The sequence below is a fragment of the Panthera pardus genome, unplaced genomic scaffold (genome assembly GCF_024362965.1).
Source record: "Panthera pardus isolate Hobbes unplaced genomic scaffold, ASM2436296v1 HiC_scaffold_17, whole genome shotgun sequence".
Lineage (NCBI taxonomy): Eukaryota > Metazoa > Chordata > Mammalia > Carnivora > Felidae > Panthera > Panthera pardus.
Genome location: NW_026526732.1, coordinates 11,093,994 through 11,111,430, shown reverse-complemented (window position 1 = coordinate 11,111,430; position 17,437 = coordinate 11,093,994). Strand labels below are relative to the sequence as shown.

Below are 17,437 nucleotides of genomic sequence, written 5' to 3'. Positions count from 1 at the left end.
AAGCAGGCTCCAGGCTCCGAGCCATCAGCACAGAGCCCGACGCGGGGCTCAAACTCACGAACCGCGAGATCGTGACCTGAGCCAAAGTCAGACGCTCAACTGACTGAGCCACCCAGGCACCCCAAAACTTTTTCTTTTTTAAAGGTTTTATTTTATTTTTTTTAAGTAGGCTCCACACCCAAAGTGGGGACCAAACTCACAACCCTGAGGATCAGGAGTCACATGCTCTACCAACTGAACCAGCCAGGTGCCCCTTGAAGGTATTATTTTAAAGTAATGAATATACCCAACGTGGGGCTTGAATTCACAGCCCCAAGATCAAGAGTCACGTGCTCCACGCATTGAGCCAGTCAGGTGCCCCTACAAAAACCTTTTTTTAAAACTTAAAAGTGGTTTTCTTTGAGTGGAGAGATGGAAAATGACTTTCCCTTTTTTTCCCTATCTCTAATCTATATTTCCCACAGTGAAAATGTAAAACTGGTGACTCTGGAGAGCAATTAGGCAGCCTCTAATAAAGGTGTGGACTGCACACTTACAATCTGGAAACATTTCCACTCCTGGGTGAAAGTCCTCACCTGTGCTCAAGGAGACGTGTACCAGAAAGTTCACAGCAACACTGTCATGATAGAGAAAAAGCAGAAACAACCTACATCCATCTATGCTTCTATCCAGAAGTATAGATATTAGACGGATATCTAGGCAGCGATTAAAAGGAAGGAAACAGAGGCACCACAAGCAAGGTGGGCATATCACAAAAAAATATAATGCGGAGTGATATATATCTGAAAAGGGCAGAAATGTAGGTGGACTATGCTACTGTTTATACAAAGATTAAAAACAAGCAAAATAAAACTATATGTGTATCTGTATTGTTTATGTATATATGCATATGTAGGAAAAGTATTTTTAGTACACGGGAATGATAAACACCAAATGCAAGGCAAAGGTTGTCTGTGGAATGTGAGGAAGGGAAACGGGATGGGGGGGCGGGGAATGGAACACATGGATGGGGGTGTGGGGGGCAGGCAGGGACTGCCAGGATAGCTGTAACGCTTGATCTCTTGGACTAGAGGTAGAGTACAGGTGTTTGTTGTTATATAATTCTGTGTGTGTGTGTGTGTGTGTGTGTGTGTGTGTGTGTGTGTGTGTGTGTCTGAAATGTCTCACAATAAAATAGTACTCATATAATGAAAGAAAAAATTTACATTAAGTTTACCTCTAGCCATGGAATTAATGGAGGGGGGGCTGGGTGGCCTCATCAGATGTTAAGCATATGACTCTTGATTTTGGCTCAGCTCATGATCTCACCATTGGTGAGATCGAGCCCCACGTCTGGGGCTGTCAGCGCACAGCCTGCTAGCCGTTATCTCCCTCTCTCTCTCAAAAATGAATAAACATTAAAAAAAAAAAGAAATGTAATTAATCAGAGGTGCAATCATGGACATTTGGACTGATTACGTGGGGGGGGGGCACTGATTGGGGTGAGGGGTGGGGAATCCAACTGGACTAATTTTTAAAACTATTTTTACATCTTTATTTTGGCAAAACAGGATTTCCAAACCAGAACATTTTAATTCCTGCAGAAACAGAAACGATTTCAATGAGAATATCTGATTATAATTATTATCCAATTTTGTTTAAAACCCAAATTATCTCTACTCGGAGAAAAATTAAAACCTATGCACCCCCCCTCCCTAAAACATCCACATTTAAAGAAGGGGGTAAAGAAAGACTGAATCTGTAGAGTTATAGGCATTTTATTCTCTCAGCATATTCTGGATTCAGGGGAAATTCTGTGGCTCAGAGCAGGCCCTGGATGACTAAACCCCGCTTCCAGCCTTGCCGAGGCCGATCATCCAAGCCCTGGCCGACTTTGACACAGGGCAGAATGACACATTTGCACATGGTGAAACAGTTTCGTCAGTGAAAAAGATTTCAACTCGCTTTAAAAGAAGGAAAAGAAAACATTCGGCGCATTCCACATTTTCCCTTAAGTATACCGTACCTTCTAGTTATGCTGCATTCTCTGTGCCTCAGAGCTCCGAAGCACTATTTAAATTGTGCACGTAAATCATTTCATCCCCGGTGAAATACAGTCGTCTCCTCGGGGAGAAGGAAGTGGTCACCTGTCCCAAGTGGCTACACCCTGGGGTGAGGACCCGGCTCGGCCACAATCAAAAGGCAGGTAAATCGAACGGACCCACATTCCGTCTTGGAGGCTCAAAGTCTGGAGAAGTTCTCATCTTTGCACCCACAACCTTTGGGTTAAAGGCTCTCGTTTTTAAAACTGGGAAATTCTACCTCCTGCCCACAGGATCTCAGCAGTTCCAGCGGGTGGGAAATGTAGGGTTACGAGAGCGGAAAGGATCATCAAAAAGGAAGGCTGAAGAAAGAAACTCAGGGAGAAGCTGGAAAAGGTTACACAACCCAGACATTAACAGATAGAAGTGGGGGTGGGTAAGCGCGTTCCCAGCAAAGACTTTCCTTCCACCAAAGACTCCACCGTGAGGTTCCTGTAACTCGCAGACGCGGCTTGACTGACAACAATTTTGTTTACACACCACACACCCTTGGGGAGAGCAGTCCTGCGTTCACAAGCCACTGCCCGCGTTCTAGACGCTTCCCCGGGAAGGGAGCCGGCCTGCGAGGGGGCGGGGCTGCCGGGCCCGGGGAGGCCCCGCCCACGGCTGCACCTCAGCCCCGCCCACCCCGTCACGGGGCTCTCCCGGCCCCAGCGGGTGCAGGGGAGGAGTGAAACCGGTTCTCCGGTCAGCCCACCCCGGGATCTGGCAGAGGAGGGCAGGCCGATACTCGGGTGAGCCTGTGAAAACAGCCGGCATCTGCCCGGCGCGTCCGAGGGCCTCCAAATATGTGCACTCTGTCTGCATTGCTAATCAGGACCTCTGAGGAACTTAGGTAATTTCCAAACCCAAACCCTGCCCCCCCAACACACACACACACACACACACACACACACACACACCTCGCACCCCGGGTCTGTAGGAATTGCGCACACACACACTTTCGTACCCTGGGTCTGTAGGAATTTTGTACACACACACTCTCGCACCCCGGCTTTGTAGGAATAACACACGCTCTCACACCCTGGATTTGTAAGAATTGCACGCGCACACACACACTCGCACCCCGGTTCTGTTGGAATTGCGCACACACACACACACTTTCGCACCCCAGGTCTGTAGAAATTGCACACACACACATACTCTCTTGCACCCCGGGTTTGTAAGAATTGTGCACACACACATACACACACACTCACACTCCGGATCTGTAGGGATTGTGGACACACACACACACTCTCTCACCCCGGATTTGTAGGAATAACACTCTCTCGCACCCTGGGTTTGTAAGAATTGCGCTCGCTCACACACACACACAAACACACACACGCACCCCAGTTCTATTGGAATTTCACACACACACACACACACACACACACACACACACTCACACCCTGGGTCTGTTGGAATTGCTAATAGGTGCCCCTCCTGTCTGAGGACGTGCTCAGCAGCTAAATTCAGCAGAAAGGATGATCTGAAGGCAGTCTGTGCTCCAGGCCTCCCCCAGGGAGACGAGAGAGAGAGGTCAGCCTCTAGAACTGCCTGGAAGCTTAGACTTTCTTTTGGCAAAGGAGAGAAGTCCACCTCACCTGAGGCTAGGCCAAAAATCACTCTTTCCCGAGGGCCTGGGTTTCCCTGTAACTCAAAGGGCTACCTCTAGCGTAATATTTTTCTCAGTTTCACTAAATTGCTTTCTGCTGAATGATGGTGGGATCTTCGTTTCACAATTAAATCCATCTCCTACCATGACGGCTCCCCAGACTGGGCACGTCCACAAAGATTAGCTCCTGTGTCCTCACACAGCCCAACTGGGGCTGCTATTAACATCTGCTGGGGAAGGAAGGCGACAGAAAGGCCTTCCTAGGCTGTGCTGTCGATGTGAAGTCACACAGACTCGTTCCTTGCTGGGCCAGCTATTTAAATTCCCAGCTTGCTATACTAGGTCAATGGAAACGACTTCACCCTTGACTTCGTTTTCTCTGCAACCACTTCTCAGAAGCTATTTTCATTTCCTTCTTTCCCTATTTCTCTCCCTCTTCCTTTCTCTCCCTTCTCCGCAGGGTCACTTCTTTCTAGACTCTGGGAAGTCTGGAGAGGAGGGAGGATTAAAGAGAAATGAAGGGGAGGGAGATGCTATCCATCAGGAAAGGACAAGGGCAGAGCTGGGACTTAATGCTCCTCCTGCCAAATTAATATGGTCAGAGAACCAGCTGGGTCGGGTCTGGACACGCTTTTCTGTTCTGCAGCTCGAAGGTTTTGTGTCTCTTCAGCTTCGGTGATCTTTGGTGCCCCTGAAGGCAAGTGGTACACCTGAATCATAAAGCTTCAGACGAGTTGAGTTCAAAGTTTTATTTTTTACTTTTAAAGCCCACAATAAATTAGGGCAAAGGTAGTTGGAATCCGGCCTCCTGCCCCAGCGTTCCTCGGAGATGATTAAGGTTGGCTTAAGCAATATGCTCTTGAGAAATCAGGTGTAATGAGACCTGGGTGGAGGGAACCGGGGGTTGTTTGTGGAACTTCTTCTTCTCCTCTGAGGCATGTGCCAGTCTTTCTGGAGCAGTCCTGCAACTTTGCCACTAGAGCCACGTGGTGTCAACCTGCCTTCGCTCCGAAAGTGGTGGAACACAAGGCTTCCCAGCTGAGTATCGGGCTGGCCCGTGAACAAGGAGGAAAGTGGTCACTGTGAAGTGTGGGCTGCAGGCTGAGGACACCTCTTCACTCCCTCCACCACTCTACCTCCACCCCCAGCATCTTCAGAAGCCTCGCCAGCTAATGTTCAGAGAGAAGTAATGCTTCAGAGCTCTGTCACCAATCAGAATGGAGTCTTTAGGATTAACGTGAGAGGATAGAGTCAAAACAAACGTTCTGCACAGATCTAAGTTGATCCTAAAGAAAGCAATTAATTCTCACTGTTCTGTTTCCCTTATCTTTATGGGGAATCATATTTTGTCCCAACTCTCTAATGTTTTTACATTTCCAGAAGAATAGTCGTTTCTTTCTAAGACTCATAAAAATTACGGTGTTGGGGACAGTCAGCAACTCCTGTTTTTTTTCCTCCAAGCCTGTCGATTTGCAAATCTCTGGCCGCTGTAGCAAATAACATGCCTTTGAAACCTGGCCGCAGAGATGCCGTTGGTATGATTTTCCAGGTTGTGCCGGACTGTTTCCCCAGGGCCAACTCAGAGCCCCCAGGCCTCAGATGTATGTAGAGACAGGATGGGAAGTCAGAGCAACAGAAGGATGGGGACTTAAGGTGGCTTCGCTCCAAAGGCCTGGGATGGCCCCCCAGTCACACCAAATCCTGTCCTGGAAAATCTGTCTGCCCTCTCAAAACAGGTTCCCATAATAACAAAGACAAAGCTGGAAGTACCGGCTCCCTGTAGCACGAGCTTGTTGGTGTTTATTAACGCCTGCCTGGTGAATAGACGGGGACCTAGAAAGACCAGGAAGAGAACAAAAGGAGATAAGCGAACCACCTTTCAAAGATAAAGGAAATCTTTCCCACTCCGCTTTGTACAGCGATCTAGACCCACCAGAGGTCAGAGGCACCTGGGTGGCTCAGTCGGTTAAGCGTCCGACTTCAGCTCAGGCCATGATCTCATGGTTGGTGAGTTCGAGCCCCGCGTCGGGCTCTGTGCCGACAGCTCGGAGCCTGGAGCTTGCTTGGGATTCTGTGTCTCCCTCTCTCTCTGCCCCTCCCCCACTCACACTTACTCTCTCTCTCTCTCTCAAAAGTGAAGAAACATTAAAAGACAATTCAAATGTACTGGAAGTCAGACCCCGAAGACATACAAGCCCAAATTGATGCACACATCATGCTGTCAGCTCCATGGGGTTTGCAAACAGCTGAGAAATGACTCCGTCCCTCGTGATTCTCCAAGACATTGTCCAGAGGACTTCGTGGACACCAGCGGCCTCTAAACCCCCCTGTTATTTACTGGAGGGTGCTCTGTAAAGAGGAAAGCACCTTGTTTTTTACTTTATTCCACAATTGTGGTCATTTTTATATCACAGTGGTTCCCAAAGCACTTTACAGAGGAATCTGAATTCATCTCTTATTATGGGGAAAATACAGAATTTCAGGGAACTGAAATGAGAAAATCCTTTGGCTGAAATTATTTATTTTTTATAAAGTCTCTCAGTAACAAAGAACCTATCTGGGTGGTAAGTAGATTCAAAACCATGGGGAAATGACCCAAAGATTGCATTTTGTTTTTACTCTTTTGTTAATGCTCTCTGGGTCAGTTAGACAAATGAGAAAAGTCAATCATATTCAGAGTGGGGTAGTCTTTTACTTAGGGCTTGGACAACTATTTTGCTGGAAATATAAAAACATTAGAGAATTGAGACAAAATGTGATTCCACATAAAGATAAGGGAAACAGAGAACAGTAAGAATTAATTGCCCTCTTTAGAATCAGCTTAGATTTGTGCCGAATGTTGGTTTTGACTTTATTGCTTTAATCCTAAGGGCACCCTTACAAATCAACATTGACATGTGTCCTTAAAAAATAATGGGTACCCAACTCTTAATTACTTAAATCATAGTGCAGAAAGAATTTTCTAGAACCAGCAGACCAAGGGACCATTCATAGAAGGAGAGCAGGATGAACTGGACCTAGGGGGTGGGGAGGAAGCTATCTAAGTTCCTGATTGTTCCTTTTCTCAAAATTCTTTTTGGCAAAGATTTAATTGCACCAAATATCTATCGATTTTATGATGGTAAGACTATCAACCTTGTTTCATTAAACATTCTCTCTTCTCCTACAACTCTCTAAACAGGATTTTCCCATTTAGCACCCTATCAATCCAGAGTTCTGGTTGTACCATAACTTCAAAGATCCCTTGTATCAAATATTAATATTTGTATAGTTGTTAAAGTATTTAATGATGTGTACAGGGACTCTAAAATTAAATATAGCATGTCATTTATAGTCTTTTATAAGACTATAAATGAAAAATTATTTTCTCGCCTTCAGTTTTTGCTAGTAACTTATATTTTAAGTGGTATGTACAATTGTGAAACACTTTAAATTTTTTTTTAATTTTTTAAATTTAATTTTTTTATTGTTTGAGAGACAGAGTGTGAGTGGGGGAAGGGCAGAGAGAGAGAGAGAGGGAAATACAGAATCTGAAGCAGGCTCCAGGCTCTGAGTTGTCAGCACAGAGCCCGACGCAGGGCCCGAACCCACAAACGGTGAGATTATGACCTGAGCCGAAGTCAGATGCTTAACCGGCTGAGCCACCCAGGAGCCCCAACAATTTTTTTTTAAAGAGAGAACACAGGCAGGAGAGAGGGACTGAGAGCGAGAGACATAGAATCTTAAGCAGGCTCCACGCTCAACTTGGAGCCTGACATGGGGCTCGATCCCATGACCCTGGGATCATGACCTGAGCCGAAACTAAGAGTCAGATGCTTAACTGACTGAGCCACCAAGGTGCCCCATGAAACACTTTTTAAAAAGTACGGCACTTAGGCAAAATCTTTTACATCATATAGTGTGGTGGTTTTCAAATGACGTTTTTCTAAATACTCTTTTCCAAACAAAATATTAAGTAGAAGACAAAGAAATAAAACAGAAAAACAGAAGTGTTGAGGGGGCAATGGAGGAACAGGTTTTAGGCCTTTCAGCCCTCTTAAGGGCCACAAAAGCACCTTTGAGAAACATTAGGGCATGAGGGAGTGTGAAAGCCAGGGTGGTGGTGTAAGACTCGTCAAAAAGAAAATAAATAAAAGCCCTGTTAGATGACACAGCTCTTCCTTGCACCTGTATGTAAGTATGTATATTTTGTGTGCAGGTGTGTGTGTGAATTATCATTCAACTGATACGTAGTTCGTGTCTTTATCATTCTTACTCCCAAACTGCAACTTCTGCGGCATTTTATGATGGTGCAAATGGTTCTGTGTCTGTAAGTTTCACATTCTGAGTTTTTTCATCCTGGCAGCTCAGAAAAGGCCAGAAGGCATGTTGGGCCACAATACGTGTGCCCTCGATGAAGTTGTTTAGATACATAGCTCTATTTTGTAAAGTAACAGTAGCATCGCAAGAAACGATTGTCAGGTTATGATTAGAACTTTAGAGGCTATTTCATCCCATAATGGTGATCTGTCTTCAGTTGAGAATACTGAGGTTCTGGAAGTTGAGGGAGATCACCAAGGTTATAGGGGTGCATTCCAGGCCCCAGCACAAGTCTCTGGGCCCCAAGTCACATGCTTTTTTTCCACTACCGTGGGTCAGGCAATGTATAAACTAAATACGAAATTTTTACACCTTGAAAATAACAAAATGTAACTATTGACAGAAATCCATTATTGGTGCATTTGTTTAGACTAATCCAGTCCGGTTCACGATTTAAGTCATAGTCAAGAAGCACAGCTTGTGTTTGATCGCAGATCGTGGAAACATCCTTAAGCAACACGTGTCACGGGGAAAGGATTTCAGGAGGTCACACGGGAAGACAAAGAACACCACGGTTCCCAAGCACTCATGCGTTCTTTGGAAAGTGGGGGTTTGCAAAACACACACCGAAATTGCAAATGTGAGGCGGAGATGGGAAAGCTGAAACTTTGGTGTAAATGAGCCTGATGCTTTTCCACACTGAGAGGTCCTTTCACACTTAACTCCTTGAGTAGCAAGTGGGGAGAGGCCATCCCAGAGGCTGACGCTCTCCGACAGCTTTTAATGTTTCTCTGGATGCAAAGGACGACTCCTTTGGCCTGCGTTGCATACGGATCGCCCAAAGAAGAGAGCTTCATGTGGGTTTTAACTTGTCAAGCATATTTGTGCAAACGCCACATACATCTTCAAATTACATAATTGGACGTTTTATTTATAAGGCGCATTTCTTAAACATGCTATTCTCTGCTTCAGGCGAAGTTGGATTTGTTTGTTTTCGTTCTCTCAGAGCTTTTAAGAGAAATACTAAAGAAGGATTTGCTGTGAACCAAATCAATGCGCTAGTTTCCATTTTTGATTTTTTTGGCAGCTTCTGCTACTGCCGGGGAATATTAGCTCCTGTAATGTTAGTCGTTGTGTGCCTAATTGTATATACAATTAGGTTACATGCATTTCAATATTTGTAGATGCAAATGCTTCAGCGGGAACAAACACAGCAGGCTTCGGGGAGGTGGCTGGACAAGGGGGCGGGGCAAGTCTGTCCACAGCATCCCGTGATGAGTCTCCAGGCGGAGACTTCGCTGTTGTTCCATATAGTTTGGCAAATGGAAGATACTTGTCTTTGTAAAAGCATCTGGGGGTCCTTGGGACGACGATCATGGCGGTTATCTGGTTTATTCAGACTATGTTATGTTCAGGATGGCCTTGATTTGTAAATGATATCTAATTGATACAGTATTTGAGGTTTCCTCAGAACAAAACTAAAAGGAAAAAGAGAAGTGCTTATTGTAGACCGGATAATACTTGCTTACCGCACCTCGCAGGATTGGTGTGAATAAATAAATTTGAAAATTGTAAGGGACATTGCAAACCGTGAGGAACTCTTCCCGTTCGTTGGTACAGATATGTATTTGTGTTACATTTCAGTGTGGAAGCAGAGATGAAAAATTCAGATGACCGTTTCTATCCACTCCACATGAAAACACAGGACGCTTACGGGTTTTTTCTTTGATAGCTGTACTGAAGTACGGTTTACATGCCATAAAATCCAATCACTGTAAGTACACAGAGATTATTTTTTAGTAAACACATATAGTCCTGCAGCCATCACTAGAACCCAGTTTTAGAGCATTTCCATGACCCCGGGAAGTTCCCGGATGCCCATTTGCAGTTAATTCCTTTTCTCACCCCAGCCCCACAAAATCACTGATGTGCTCACTGTCTCCATAAATTTCCCTTTTCTGGACATTTCATAGAAGTGGAGTCTTATGAACCTGGTGTCTTTCATTTAGCTTATGTTTTTGAAATTCATCTGTGTTGTAAGATACGTCAGTACTTGGTTCCTTGTTATTGCTGAATAGTATTCCATTGTGTGGGTATGCCACATTTTGTTCATCAGCTGAAAGACATTGGAGTTGTTTCGAGTGTCTGGCTATTGTGAAAAATGCTGCCATGAACATTCACATATGTGTCTTTGTTTGGACATTTTTTTTTTCATTTCTCTTGGGTAGATTCCTAGGAGGGAATTGTTGGGTTTTATGGAAAGTTTATGTTTAATGTTTTAAGGAACTGCCAATCTGTTATCCGAAGCGGCTCTGTCCTTTTATATTTCCATCAGCAGTGTGTGGGGGTTCCAATTTCTCCATATCCTTGCCAACACTTGACATTGTCTCTTTGATGATAGCCAGCCTGGTGGGTGTGTGGTGATATGGCAATTTGGATTTGCGTTTCCCTAATGACTAATCGCGTTGAGCGTCTTTTCGTGTGCTTATTTGTCATTCATATATCTTAGTTTTTAAATCTCTAGTCAAATGTTGTGCCTGTTTTTAAAAACTGGGTTGATTGCTTGTCACTGAGCTAGACCCTGCTTGTCTTTTGCCATTAATTACCACTTCCCCCTCCACTGACACGCGGTCTCTCCTCTTCTGCTACCTTCCAACGTTACTACACTTCGGTACCGCTCTTTGATTTTTCAGTACGAACACACTTTTTTCCTCCAAACTTGATTTTTAAACTTCCTCAAGAAGAAGAGCACTTTCACCTTATTTAGTTTTTTATAAGCCAGACCTGAATAGTAAAAATATTCTGAAAATAGTATACCCCAATGAATATTTGTCACATAAATGATAGAAAGCTCATCATCTGTATGTAAATATCATCCGCACGCCTGGTATCGTAATTTAGTAAGTCGCATTTAGTTTTCTTGCATTATTACTCATTTTGTGTTGAAACCGTTTTTTTTTTAATTTTTTAAAATGTTTTTATTTATATTTGAAAGAGACAGAGACACAGCATGCGTGGGGGAGGTGCAGAGAGCGAAGAAAACACAGAATCCAAAGCAGGCTCCAGGCTCTGAGCTGTCAGCACAGAGCCCGACACGGGGCTCGAACTCACCAACCGTGAGATCATGACCTGAGCCGAAGTCAGACGCTTAACCGGCTGAGCCACCCAGGTGCCCCTGAAAACCGTTTTTGAAAGGAAGGAGTGCTTCAGACAGTAAACCTAAATTTAATTATCAGAGAAAGATTAAAAAGCGATTCTGAGGAAACATTAATATTTTGTGGTAGTTAACATGTTAAAATAAATTCAAATTTTTAGGGACTATTTTTTTTTCTGCAAATGTCTCTGAGTGTCTTAACAAAAATAGCACGAGACGTAATTATCAACATAGGCAACTCGCTCAAGTGTGCTCATGAGAAAGTTGAAAGCAAAGCAGGTGCTTCACCCACCACCCGCACTCTGGATCCCAAAGAAAAGACTTCTAATTATAAATATAAACTTACTTATGTATATGCCTGAATATAAAACAAAAACAACTTTCCCCATAACTAGTAAATAACAGGGGAAAAAAAAAACTTTTGAGTCTTGCCTGGAAGGATGCCAAAGATACACACTTGAGAATATTTTAAGGTAATTAGCATTTTTGTCTCTGTGTCAGTAAAAATAGGCTTTTGCCTGCTACTAATTTTCTTTGGGTTAGTGAGACCATTGTATGAGTGAAGGGCTGTTAAAGGCCATTTATATTGTACAAACAGAGGCACAAATTAGAGAGGGCATGTTAATAAGGAGAGGGGGCTTATGAGTGCTCAATTATGAGCCCAGAACCTGCTTCTATTTTAGGGGGATAGAAAACACATCAATCTTGCTTTTAGAATATTTTCAATTAAAATGAACAGCACATGGCACACTAAACCAGCAAAGGCTGCGGCCATGTGGATTTTGAATAATTCTTACGTACCATCTTAGTATAAAAACTGATATACGTATAATGGGCTGAAATATAATTTGAGATCCCAGAAGACCTAGGTCCCTGAGCTGCATAAGAAATTCTAAAGGAGAAGAAATATAAAACTGGACCATCTGTTTCACTTTTCAGCATGCAACCTTTAGAGTCGACTGTTGGGAGGAGGATGCTGTTTAAACCTGAATAGGGATGAAATATAGTACATAAACTCACAACATATCATTAACTTCCTCTCTCCTAAGCACAATCAATAGCGTCTGCAAGCCCAGTTCTGCATGTTAAAAACAAAGCACAATGTTAGCTGCGAGGAGCATTCACTTCTCCCCACACTGAAACAATAGTGAGCAGATTACTCTCCGGCCCTAGGCAGTGCCTCCTGCCTAATTGGGGTGAGCAAATGCAGGCACCCACTCTGCACGGGCAAGTGTTTGGGGAATTTAATTATAGTTTGCATATGCAACCATATGCATATAAGCCCAGTGTGCACTTTCTTTAGCCACTACTCTCCGTGGCTTCCTAGCATGTTTTTTTATATGTATTTAGGAAAACCTTTCAAGATATCGTCCCCCAAGTTACCTTTCCCCTCATGCAGAGTATCTATTTTAGAATTATAGCTAACCAGGCAGTCACTGTTCACATAATGCTCAGAGAGTGGAAACAGCAGTAAATAAAGCACTGAAGGGTGGCAAGAATGAACGCCTTTGGTCTCAAGGTACCCCCCAACGCTCCTCAAGAAGCCCGATGCCCAATTCCTGCCAACCACGATTGCACTGGATTTTTTGGCCTTTCTTTTTCAGGTGGTGCCAGTCCTCTCTCTTGAAACCTTTGTAACTATTAAGGCTGAAGTGCCATTTAAAGAGAAAGGAAGGCAAAGAAATGAGCTATAGGAAGTCGTGGTGAGTCATGTGTCAATGAATCCTTTCTTGAGCTCATTGGGAAAGCTGGTTTCAGGGTGATGGGATCATAGGCTTTACTTTGAATTTGTCCGTGATAACCTTAAAGCTTTCTTCAAGGGAGATACATAGGGTTCATGTCTGATACACAATGTCTGTTGCTATGGAAAGGTTTGTACTTAACCATATTACAGTGTTCTGTTAGGAGCAGGAAGACCGGAATATCAGTTCATCCCTTTTTTAAACTGTGTTTTATGGCCTAAAACAAAACAAAACCGTACAGCACATACTTGTGACATTAGAAAACATTTTAAAGGCCTTTTTTCCATTGTATGTGTCAAGAAACTGTTATGCATTTAAAGATGCACGGTAGCCTCTTACTATGGAATTTGGTAATAACGTCATAGATGTCAATGACGGTTGATTACCTAAGCTCCTCTGATATGTATACCTCTAAATTCATCTCCGTGTTGCATTTCTGAATTCTGCCTGAATGTCTACTGTTGGTGCCACAAGAGAGCTATCATTTTGGCATGTTACCTGGTACCGTGTTCTTGGTGAACAGGTTCAACACCAGGTAGTGCTATGAACACTGCTGTTCGTGAGTCTTCGGTTCAAAATGCAAAGGCAAAGCCCCCCACTAACATTCAAAGTTTGGCTTTCCTGGGACGCGTGAGTGGTTCAGTCGGTCAAGCGTCTGACTCTTGATTTCAGCTCATTCAGGATCCTAGGGTCGTGGGATCAAGCCCTGCACTGTGCAGAGCCTGTTTAAGATTCTCTCTCCCTCTCTCTCTCTCAAAAAAAAATTTTTTTTTGGCTTTCCTGGCAAAATGCAGCAGTTGCTCAAACACAGTCTATACACGTTCAGCTTTCACATTTTTCTTTGTGTCAATTATTGCAAAGTATTGTTTGTTTCATTTTAAAAGAGTAATGTAGGCGTGCCTGGCTAGCTCAGTTTGAAGAGCGTGCAACTCTTGGTCTCAGGGTCGCGAGTTTGAGCCCCGCACGGGGTGTGGAGATTACTTAAATATTTAAAGTAAAAGCAGTGTGTATTGCATGGAGCTAACTCCTGCATTTGTTGGAAAACGTGTCGATTCCCAGCATAGACCCTAGGGTCAGGCTACCAGAGTGGGAGTCCCAATATGCATTTGTAGCCTGTGTAAACTTGGGCGAGCTTCTTAGCCTCTCTGTGTCTGTTTCAACATCTGTAAGACTGGAATAATAATAGCCTCTATTTCTTAGAGCTGAAGAGGGGATTAAGGAGATAGTTCTGATGAAGCACTGTAAACAGTGCCTGGCACATAGTAGGTATGTAGGCACATAGTAAGTGTTGGTTTACTACATCGTTGCATGTTTTTATCATCCTACAATGTTTAACCTTGCCTTTTTGTATGAATATGGAGCCATTTCCCTTTACTCAGAAGCATTTAAAATGGTAGAATTTGGGGCATCGTGGTGGGATGTTTGAAAAATATGTGGGTTTGGGGGACTTTCCTGTGTCCCACAAATACTACCAAGAACATAATTGACAGTTTCCCTGTGACTGTAGGGAAATTTTGGCCTTTAGATCTATAGTAAGTAGGATTCCCTCTTTGCCCGTTGTCCTGCTGAAAGCTCTTTTTTTGGTTTTAGGTAATGCAAATGTAAAAGCAGTTTATGTAGATGTATATGTGTTATGTAGGTCCTTCAATTGTTTACATCGATGCTTTATTAACAATCCTGATATGTTCTTAAATGTAGAAAGAGGTTTAAAATAATTTTGATAATTCACTCCACTAGGCAAAGCTTTGCCAGTGTCCCAAGTATAGTAAATGGAGAAAAAGAAAGACCTTATTTTGCACATATCCAAACTGATGCCTGAAGTTTCAGCCCAGACCTAGAATTGTTATAGTTGACATTTATTCACAAGCAGTAGAACCACTATCAATAGGCCTGTTTTCTTTACTCAGAATATAATTTGGTATTGTGAAGTTAATCTGGCTATAATTGAATGGAATTTTTTGTTCTTTAAAGGTTTTGTTTTTTTTTCCTTCACATTTCATTCATGTACTATCTCTAGTGAGGTCAAATTCCCCTGTAAATATCATCTGATTTATTCTCACAACATCTCTAAGAGATAGGGTGCATTTGTCTATATTATTAACATCTGGTGTTAGAAGATCCACATTTACTTTGTTGGGAGTCACTGAAAATAAATCTCATGCAGACACTAATGGAAAATATAATAGGAGATAAATACAGGTATGCCGGCAAATGAAGATATTTTCCCACCTTTGAAATCTGTTGACTAAAAAGATAAAAAGTAGAACAACTTATGATGATTGAATAGTAATAAAAAGCAGCATTTAATCTAAATCTCTCCTTCCTGTGATTACAGCATGCTAAATATTACTCAATACCGGCGAGGCTGCTGATGAGCTATGTAAATGTTTTCCAATAAAATTAAATAGATTAGATTTAGAAAGAGAATGTTAATGTTTCTAAGGCTTTTAAAGAGTCTTCTTTATTTTTTTTGGAAGAGCCTTCTCTACAAACTTTTCTGAAAAAGACAGTTTCAGACCACGTCACGGTGTCCTGAGTCGTAGCTGACTGAGCGCCCTTATTTCCACGTGGCCAGAACGGACGGAGGCAACCGTCGTGGGTGAGAAGTTCTTGTCATTTGTGATCCTTTATTGTTAATTCTCTTCATGTATTTGGCCTGCCGCTTTGTTTTGGTTGTCAGAGTTTGTTACTGAGACAAGAGTCCGATCATCCTGTTCCGACAGCCGCAGATTGAGTTGGCATGAAACACCGTGAGGTGAGTCTAATTGCTGTTAATATTGGGAGGATGAATAATCCTATTAAAAAGGAGAACAGTTATAACAAAATAAATAAGTGGAGGCAAGTCTACATTACATGAAAGAAGGACAGCTTGATGAGGGGAAACCCATTAACCCGAAAGGAAACAGTTCTTTGCCTCCAATTTAGCAGTGGTGAGCAAGACCTCATTCATACCGGATCAAAATGGAAACGATTTTTCTGAGTCATTTATAGACTTAAATATTAGGTTTTCTTATATATGGAAAGAGAGACCCTACTGTGATTCCTAATTGTTAATTGAATATCAAAATGCTATGTTAGGTAGGTTTCTAGGGGAACTTTCATCCTGTTCCGCAGGTATTATTAACGAGTCAAAAAAGGGAACTTTATGTTAGGTGGAGAGAACGATACTCTAAACCAGTGCTCTGCAAACTCAAGTGTCCATATCCATCCTCCTGGGATCTGGATAAATTGTGGATCCTGATTCAGTAGCTCCTAGGTGGGGCCTGAGTTGCTGCATTGGAGAGGCCCCCAGGAGATGCCCAGGCTGCTGATTCAGGACCCCTCTTGGAGAAGGCAGGCTGCAGGGAACTACTTTACGAAGAAATCCACACAATTATGGTGTAACTTGCTTTGTCGCCATTTCGGGGAGTTGAATGGCATCGGGATAACAAAACCAAACCACTTGCTTTGCAAATGGAAGTGGAGAAAATGAGTCCATTTAAAGCTTCAAGGACTCCTTTACATTTAAAAAAAATTTTTTTTAATGTTTGTTATTTATTTTTTGAGAGAGAGAGAGAGAGAGAGAGAGAGAGAGAGACCACAAGCAGGGGAGGGGCAGTGAGAGAGGAAGACACAGAATCTGAAGCAGGCTCCAGGCTCTGAGCTGTCAGCACAGAGCCCTACGTGGGGCTCGATCTCACGAACCACGAGATCATGACCTGGGCCGAAGTCAGATGCTTAACTGACTGAGCCCCCCAGGCGCCCTCCCTTTATGACTTTTTAAAAGTAATCTCCATACCCAGTGTGGGGCTCGAACTCATGACCCTGAGATCAAAAGCTGCATGCTCTACCAACTGAGCCAGCCAGGCACCCCAAAGACACCTTGAAGGACAACTGGGATTACTGATAAGGGTGAAGCTGTCATGGAACAGGCAGACAGGAAGAAAGTCTCCTGGTTCCTTCTGGAGCTTCATGCATAGCCTCCTTCAATACCTCTCTTCCTGTGGTCATAGTTATCAGATGGCTACAGGAAACATGGACACATTCTGTTCACACAATAGACTCCACAACCCGATTTCATGATGCCTGAGTAAGAGAGAGCATTGTGCTTCTCCTTCATCGTCCCACAAAGTTGTGAAGAGAAAGCTTAACGCTGCAAGCACCTCACAGCATGTACGTTTCACCCGTTCGGCCTCTGCCCAGCACATGCTGTTTATTGGTGGCTGCATAGTGGTAAGATCATCTGACACCCCTCAGCATAAAGTCTGGTGTTGTGGGCTCTCGAATGCATTAATCTTAATCAAACCGCGGATAGCTGAATAAGAGGGAGAACTTTGAATGATTACGGAGGCATTGGAGTCAGAAGAGCTTTAAATGGGGGAAATGGGTTTTGGACCCTTGAGCGCATGTTAAATATTCTGAATTTGGGGTAATCACAGACTCTCATTTACTACTTATCAGGTTAGTATGTAGGGACAGCATAAAGAGATGGTAGGAAAGGGCATTCCAACTTTACGGACAGTATGTGGGTGCATCAGTCTGCTCTGGTTGCCATAACATAATACCGTGGCCTTGGTGGCTT

At 43.3% G+C, this 17,437-nt stretch overlaps 1 long non-coding RNA gene across 1 annotated transcript; it reads left to right on the top strand.

The window, feature by feature from the left end:
• Positions 1-2,779: 2,779 nt before the first annotated feature.
• LOC109245474 (uncharacterized) lies at positions 2,780-15,708 on the top strand. The gene is made up of 3 exons (XR_008423137.1): positions 2,780-2,916; positions 12,739-12,837; positions 15,354-15,708. It is a non-coding gene; the product is annotated as an uncharacterized LOC109245474 (long non-coding RNA).
• The last annotated feature ends 1,729 nt before the right edge of the window (positions 15,709-17,437 follow it).